Source organism: Brachyhypopomus gauderio, chromosome 5 (genome assembly GCF_052324685.1).
Source record: "Brachyhypopomus gauderio isolate BG-103 chromosome 5, BGAUD_0.2, whole genome shotgun sequence".
Lineage (NCBI taxonomy): Eukaryota > Metazoa > Chordata > Actinopteri > Gymnotiformes > Hypopomidae > Brachyhypopomus > Brachyhypopomus gauderio.
Genome location: NC_135215.1, coordinates 18,619,756 through 18,625,755, shown reverse-complemented (window position 1 = coordinate 18,625,755; position 6,000 = coordinate 18,619,756).

Below are 6,000 nucleotides of genomic sequence, written 5' to 3'. Positions count from 1 at the left end.
AGATATTAAATAATTTAAACTTAAATAATTGTACTGAAATCCATGATTTAGGTTTCTCTAATTTTGCAGTATTTATATAAACATGTGTACAGCTTATTTTTTTAAAGGACACATTTTGTATACAATAGTTCCAGGTTTCTACAATAAATAGTTAATTGAACAAAAATAACTTGTTGTAATTTCTTTAAGGGTCGGTGTATATTTTAATAATATACAAACTAACTGTGATACCGTGATAACCGTGATACCGCGGTATTTTCTGAGACGGTTATCATACCGTGAAAATCTCATACCGTTGCAACCCTACTTACAGCAGGTGAGCTCTCTGTTTCTGCTGGAGTAGGTGAAGACAAAACACTACAGTAATAATAATAATAATAACAATAACAACAACACATAGAAGATGCATAATTCAATTTCAGTGCTTGGAGCATCAGATCCCAGACCCACCACTGCAGTACTGAGATCTTCACTCTCTTTGGGCACTTGTTCTTATGATAGAGCAGGTGGTTATTAGTGGAGAGAAATGACCGTGATAACAGCTTAGAGGTGATGTACGTACACACTAATCACCATGTCTGTGCCTTCATCTGATTATTCTCAGTCACTGTGAAATACAACATGCACTTCTCTCTTCTCCATTCAACATTTACTAAACGCAATTGAACTAAACTTTGCTAACAACCAGTCAAAGTTCTTTGTCCATATGTTGTATGTGCTGTATGTGTGTGGAGATCTGATCTGTTCTCCTCCAGGTCTGGTGCTTGTTCTCTCTCAGTATCTGTGAGGTAAACTTTCTTTCAAACTTTCCCTGCAGCTGTTCTCCTGCCTGATCATAGGACACAGCACCCCCTGCCTGTCTAATGTTCCTCAACTATGTTGGATTATTGGTTTCATGTGTCCTTCCTTTACCTCATCAGCCTGTAAACCACTTGTGTTCCAGTTCATCTCTGTGTCTGAGTCTCTGACATAGTTCCTAGTTGCTCCTCAGGTTCTGTTGATTAATATGATCTACCTCACGTTTTCATTCCTGTTGTTGTCCAGTAATGAATGTGAGGAATCATGAGTCTCTTAATTCACAACACTGCAGCAGATCTGACAGGTATCAGCTCATTCTGAGTCCCAGACAGAGTGAGAGTGATGTGTAGTGCTCACACACTACATGATATCCAGGGGTCATCATCAGTACCTACATGAGTCATGACACATTTATTGTTGAAACACCAGAACTGAGTGTGAAAGTGACTAACACATTAGTGGGGGTTACTGAGAGCTCTAAGAGGAGAGATCTGATCATTTCTCTGATAAAGACACACAGTAGTTCTCTGTGGTAAATGACAGTTGTGGTGTTTGCATATGTGAGCTGCTTCAGTGCTCCACACACTTTAAGAGCTGTAGTGCTGATCAAAGTGTGTTCAGTCCTTACACACACACACACACACACACACACACACACACACACACTGACACACAGCACGATGATGAGGTCATTGGTTCTACTGCTGGGAACACTGGAACTCCTCATTCAGGGTGATGCATTCATTTATTTTTACTTTTGTAGCGCCCTGTTGCTCCTTTCAGGAAATCACGCAGGGGTTTAGCTACTCTAGGTCCTCTATAACCATTAGTTATTAAATTAGGCTATACCTTGGTAATAATAAATAAATCAAGAGGTTTAAAGCAAATGTTAAGTTTACTTAAAATGCACACATAAACCCACATACAAACTTAAATGAATAGTAAACTAGTGTTTAGTCCCTTTCAGTTATAAACTGAATATCCTATACCCCTCTGGTAAAGCTTAAAATCCTTAGAAATATTCCCTTAGTTCTCTTTAAACACGGTAAACAAAAGATTAATAAACAATACATTTAAATATACTTTTCCTAGTAATACACTCTTGTAACGTAAAATATAGAAAATAGAAAAGGAAACTTATAGCCGGCAACTATAAGGAAATACCCAACGTCAGCGCTTTTGATGTAGTAGAGATGCTTGAGTGCGTAGAAATAAATCCGAGTAGGCCTCGAATGAGACGAGATGGCGTATGCTAGCACGGCGTCCACGAGCTGCAGGCATGCGCAACACGTGTTGAACAGCACCTCGCTGCGAACGATGTTTGCCGCGGTGTAAACTTCTCACGTAGCTTAGGCAATGTCCTCTGGCTCCTTTAACGACACAGCCTGCTCCCCTGACTGGCGAACAATGTCCCGTTTTCTCAACCACACGACACAGCTAACTCACGCTGAAACGACAATGGCGACGGTCTGAACTTTTACCGCGATTAGCGGTAGGTTTTCATAAACAGTCCCAAAGCAGGGCTCTCAAGTTTTGGATTCATGTCAGAGTGTGAGAGTTGTTGACGGGGGGGTGGCGAACGTTAATTGTTGAGCGGGGGGGTGGCGAACGTAAGTTGTTGAGCGGGGTGGGGGTTTGTATATCGCGATCGATCGCCAGTGGAGGGCGACATAGATATGGATCGGAGGTAAATAAACTAGATTTTTTTTTCTCACCGTGTGAAATCGGAAGTGTGGCGTGTGAGCGTGTGAAGACGGTCAAATGCGTGTGTCACACGCTCAATGCGTGAGACTTGAGAGCCCTGCCCAAAGTGGTTGTAGTAACGTTATAAGTTCCCTCGTTGGTCACTACAGTTACTACTATGATTACTGGTCAGAAATACATGGGTTACATATTTCTAATTTTACTTCTCATATCGGATTCTGACTTCATACGCACGCATCAGTATCTCCCGGCAAACTCTCACCTCTCAAGCTTCTGATTGGTTACCGAAATTAAGACATAACGAAAGATTAAGTATCTTTAGAAATTTCCTTCACATTAATAGAAACATCTTTCTACTATTTACAAACTTCAGAAAATAATAATTAAACAAACAAATATATACATTTCAAAAAACCCTGTATGCATATTGCATTACATTCTCATGACGTCACCACACTTAATGTAATGAACGTTCATTATCAAATGTCAATGTTTTTAACCTTGTTAAACTAAACCCTTTTTTTATTCAGTCATGAACTCTATGTAAATTATTTATTATTAAAGGATATTATATTTTCATAGGGCTACACTTTGTTTTGGGTTTGAATAATATTTTCATACAACATTATTTGTACTGGATTTTTCATCCAGATAATAATAATAATAATAATAATCTTTATTTGTATAGCACCTTTCATACATACATGTAACTCAAAGTGCTTTACAGTATAAATAAAAGAAACATTAAAAGGAGATAAGACAAAGACAAAAAGACAGAAGAAAATGTTAAAATAAATTAAAGATAAAAATATTAAAATAACATAAAAAGTAAAAAGTGAAGTAAGTAAGATAATAAAAAGTAAAGTAAATAAGATAAAACTATTAAGATAGAGTTTCTTAACTAAAAGCGGATCTAAACAGGAATGTTTTGAGACTGCTCTTAAAATACTATTCATTTTGATTTTATTTATGTAAATTTTTCATAATATAAATGTTGTTTTGTGATTGTTTATTTTTTAGACTCCTATGGAGACATAATCATGACTCAGACTCCAGGATCTCAGTCTGTTACTCTCAGCTGCAGGTCCAGTCAGGGCATTAGCTCTCACTTCAACTGGTACCTGCAGAAACCTGGAGAAGCTCCTAAACTCCTGATCTATGGTGCATCCACCCGTCAGTCTGGGGTTCCAGATCGTTTCAGTGGTAGTGGATCTGGTACAGAATTTACTCTAGAAATCACTGGATTCCAGGCTGAAGATGCAGGAGATTATTACTGTCAGCAGAATCAAGACTGGCCACTCACACAGTGTTAGAGCACCATACAAAAACCTCCCTCAGCTGTAGAGGAACTGCTCTGTTTCTGCCTCATCAGCACAGACTGAGCTGAGATCAGAGTTCTATAACATCAGCTAATTATTATAAATATAATTATGTATAATTATATTTAAATTGTATAATGTAATTAGTTCTACATTTATATAAAATGCTGATTGATTTTGAGTATTTTGTTTGGTCTTTGAGATTTTCTGAAAGATTTTCTGGTTTGAATTATAAATGACACCCGTGTGCCAGTAGATGCTTTGCTGTTGTAATTTGTGCAATGTCTGTTTGTTTACACTCCACTTAAATGAATTGTTTATTAGTAATTAGCAATACATTCATATATAATGTGTAAACACTTTACAATAATGTTCCCTTTTGACACATTGCAACGTCGGCGGTGTCAGGGAGCGAATATTAACAAATATATAAACATGTGGCTACATAAACACTCATGACAGGTGGGGGCGGGGCTAACCATGACACACAAGTATATGTGACTCATTAATAAATGGTGAAGCATTTCACATTTTACCATAAGGCTCCTTTTGGAAGTCAAAATTGTTAGTAACTCACTACAAAATGATTATAGCTCAGCTTTAAAGCATTGATTGAATGTTACACTTCACATGTTGTCCTACAGAAGATGCTCCTCATCCTCAAAGATCACATGAGTTCACCTTCAGGTCCAGGGCACATTCTTTTTTTTTTATTTTATTTTATTTTTTTATTTAATGGCCCACCTCCACCCCCCCATCTTTGGAGGACAACTTTGTTTTTATGTCCAGTTCAAATGACAATTATAATAATTATAACAATATGCAAAGTGATCATTATTGGGGTTAGGTGGACCAAGAAAAGAGGGGGAGAGAAAGAATAAAAAGGGAAAAGACAGAAGGGCAGGGGGAAAATAAATAAATAAATAATAATAATAATTATATATAAAGAAAAAGAAAAAAAACCCAACCAGCTAGAATGACCACAGCAAAGTAAAGCAGAAAGTGTACCAAAGACATTTAGCACAAATGACGTGATGTATGTGTGAGTGTGTGTTTATGTGTAACCTAGTTGTGCAACATAGGATAAATATATGGAATATACTTACCAGCAAGGGTAGAAAGCTGCGACAACATTCCCCCAGAGGCCAGAGGTAGGCAGAGAAAGACCCGGGAATCCCACCCACCCTCGGCCCCCCCAGGAACTGTGGAGCCCCAGGTCAGCACTTCCCTTTTTTTTTTTTTTGGCCCACCTCCACCCCCCCCATCTTTGGAGGACAACTTTGTTTTTATGTACAGATTTAAATGGCAATTATAACAATTCTGTATAATATATAGTATAGTGATAATATATAGTGATAACAATATGCAAAGTGATAATTATTGGGGTTAGGTGGACCAAGAAAAGAGGGGGAGAGAAATAATAAAAAGGGAAAAGACAAAGAGGCAGGAAAAGAAAGAAGAAGAAAAAGAAAAGAAGAAGAAAAAAAAATAAAATAAATAATAATAATAAAATAAAACACGCAACCAGCTCAAATGACCACTGCAAAGAAGAACAGAAAGTAAACCAAATACATATAGTACAAATGAGTGCAATGTATGGGTGTGTGTGAGTGTGTGTTTATGTGCAACCTAAAAGTGCAACATAGGATAGATGTATGGAATGTACTTACCAGCAAGGGTGGGTAGCTGCGACAACATTCCCCCAGAGGCCAGAGGCGGGCAGAGAGAGACCCGGGAATCCCACCCGCCCACGGCCCCCCAAGGAGCGGTGGAGTACCAGAGCCGCACTTCCCAGAAACCCTCACATGCCCGCCCACGCAGGCAGGAGAGAGAGACCCCGGACAGCGCCCCACCAGTCAAGGAGCGCAGGTCCAGGGGAACCAGAGGGAACAGAGACACCCCCCCCCCCCGCCGTGGGCCGGTAGCAAAGCCCCAGCGCCACGCGCCCTGGAAAACCACCCACCACCCGGCAGGGCCCCCCTCCCGCCGAGGAGCCCCGAGCCACCCCGGACCACAACCGCCCCCACGCCGGAGCACCAGGCCGGGCCCCAGAACCCCAAGGCGCCCCCCTCCGGAGCGGAACAGTAACCACAGGGGAGCAGCCGGAAGCGGACCGGGCACGCCTAGCCCCCGACCCAGAGCCAGCCGTCCTCACTCATACACTCAACTCATATATGCA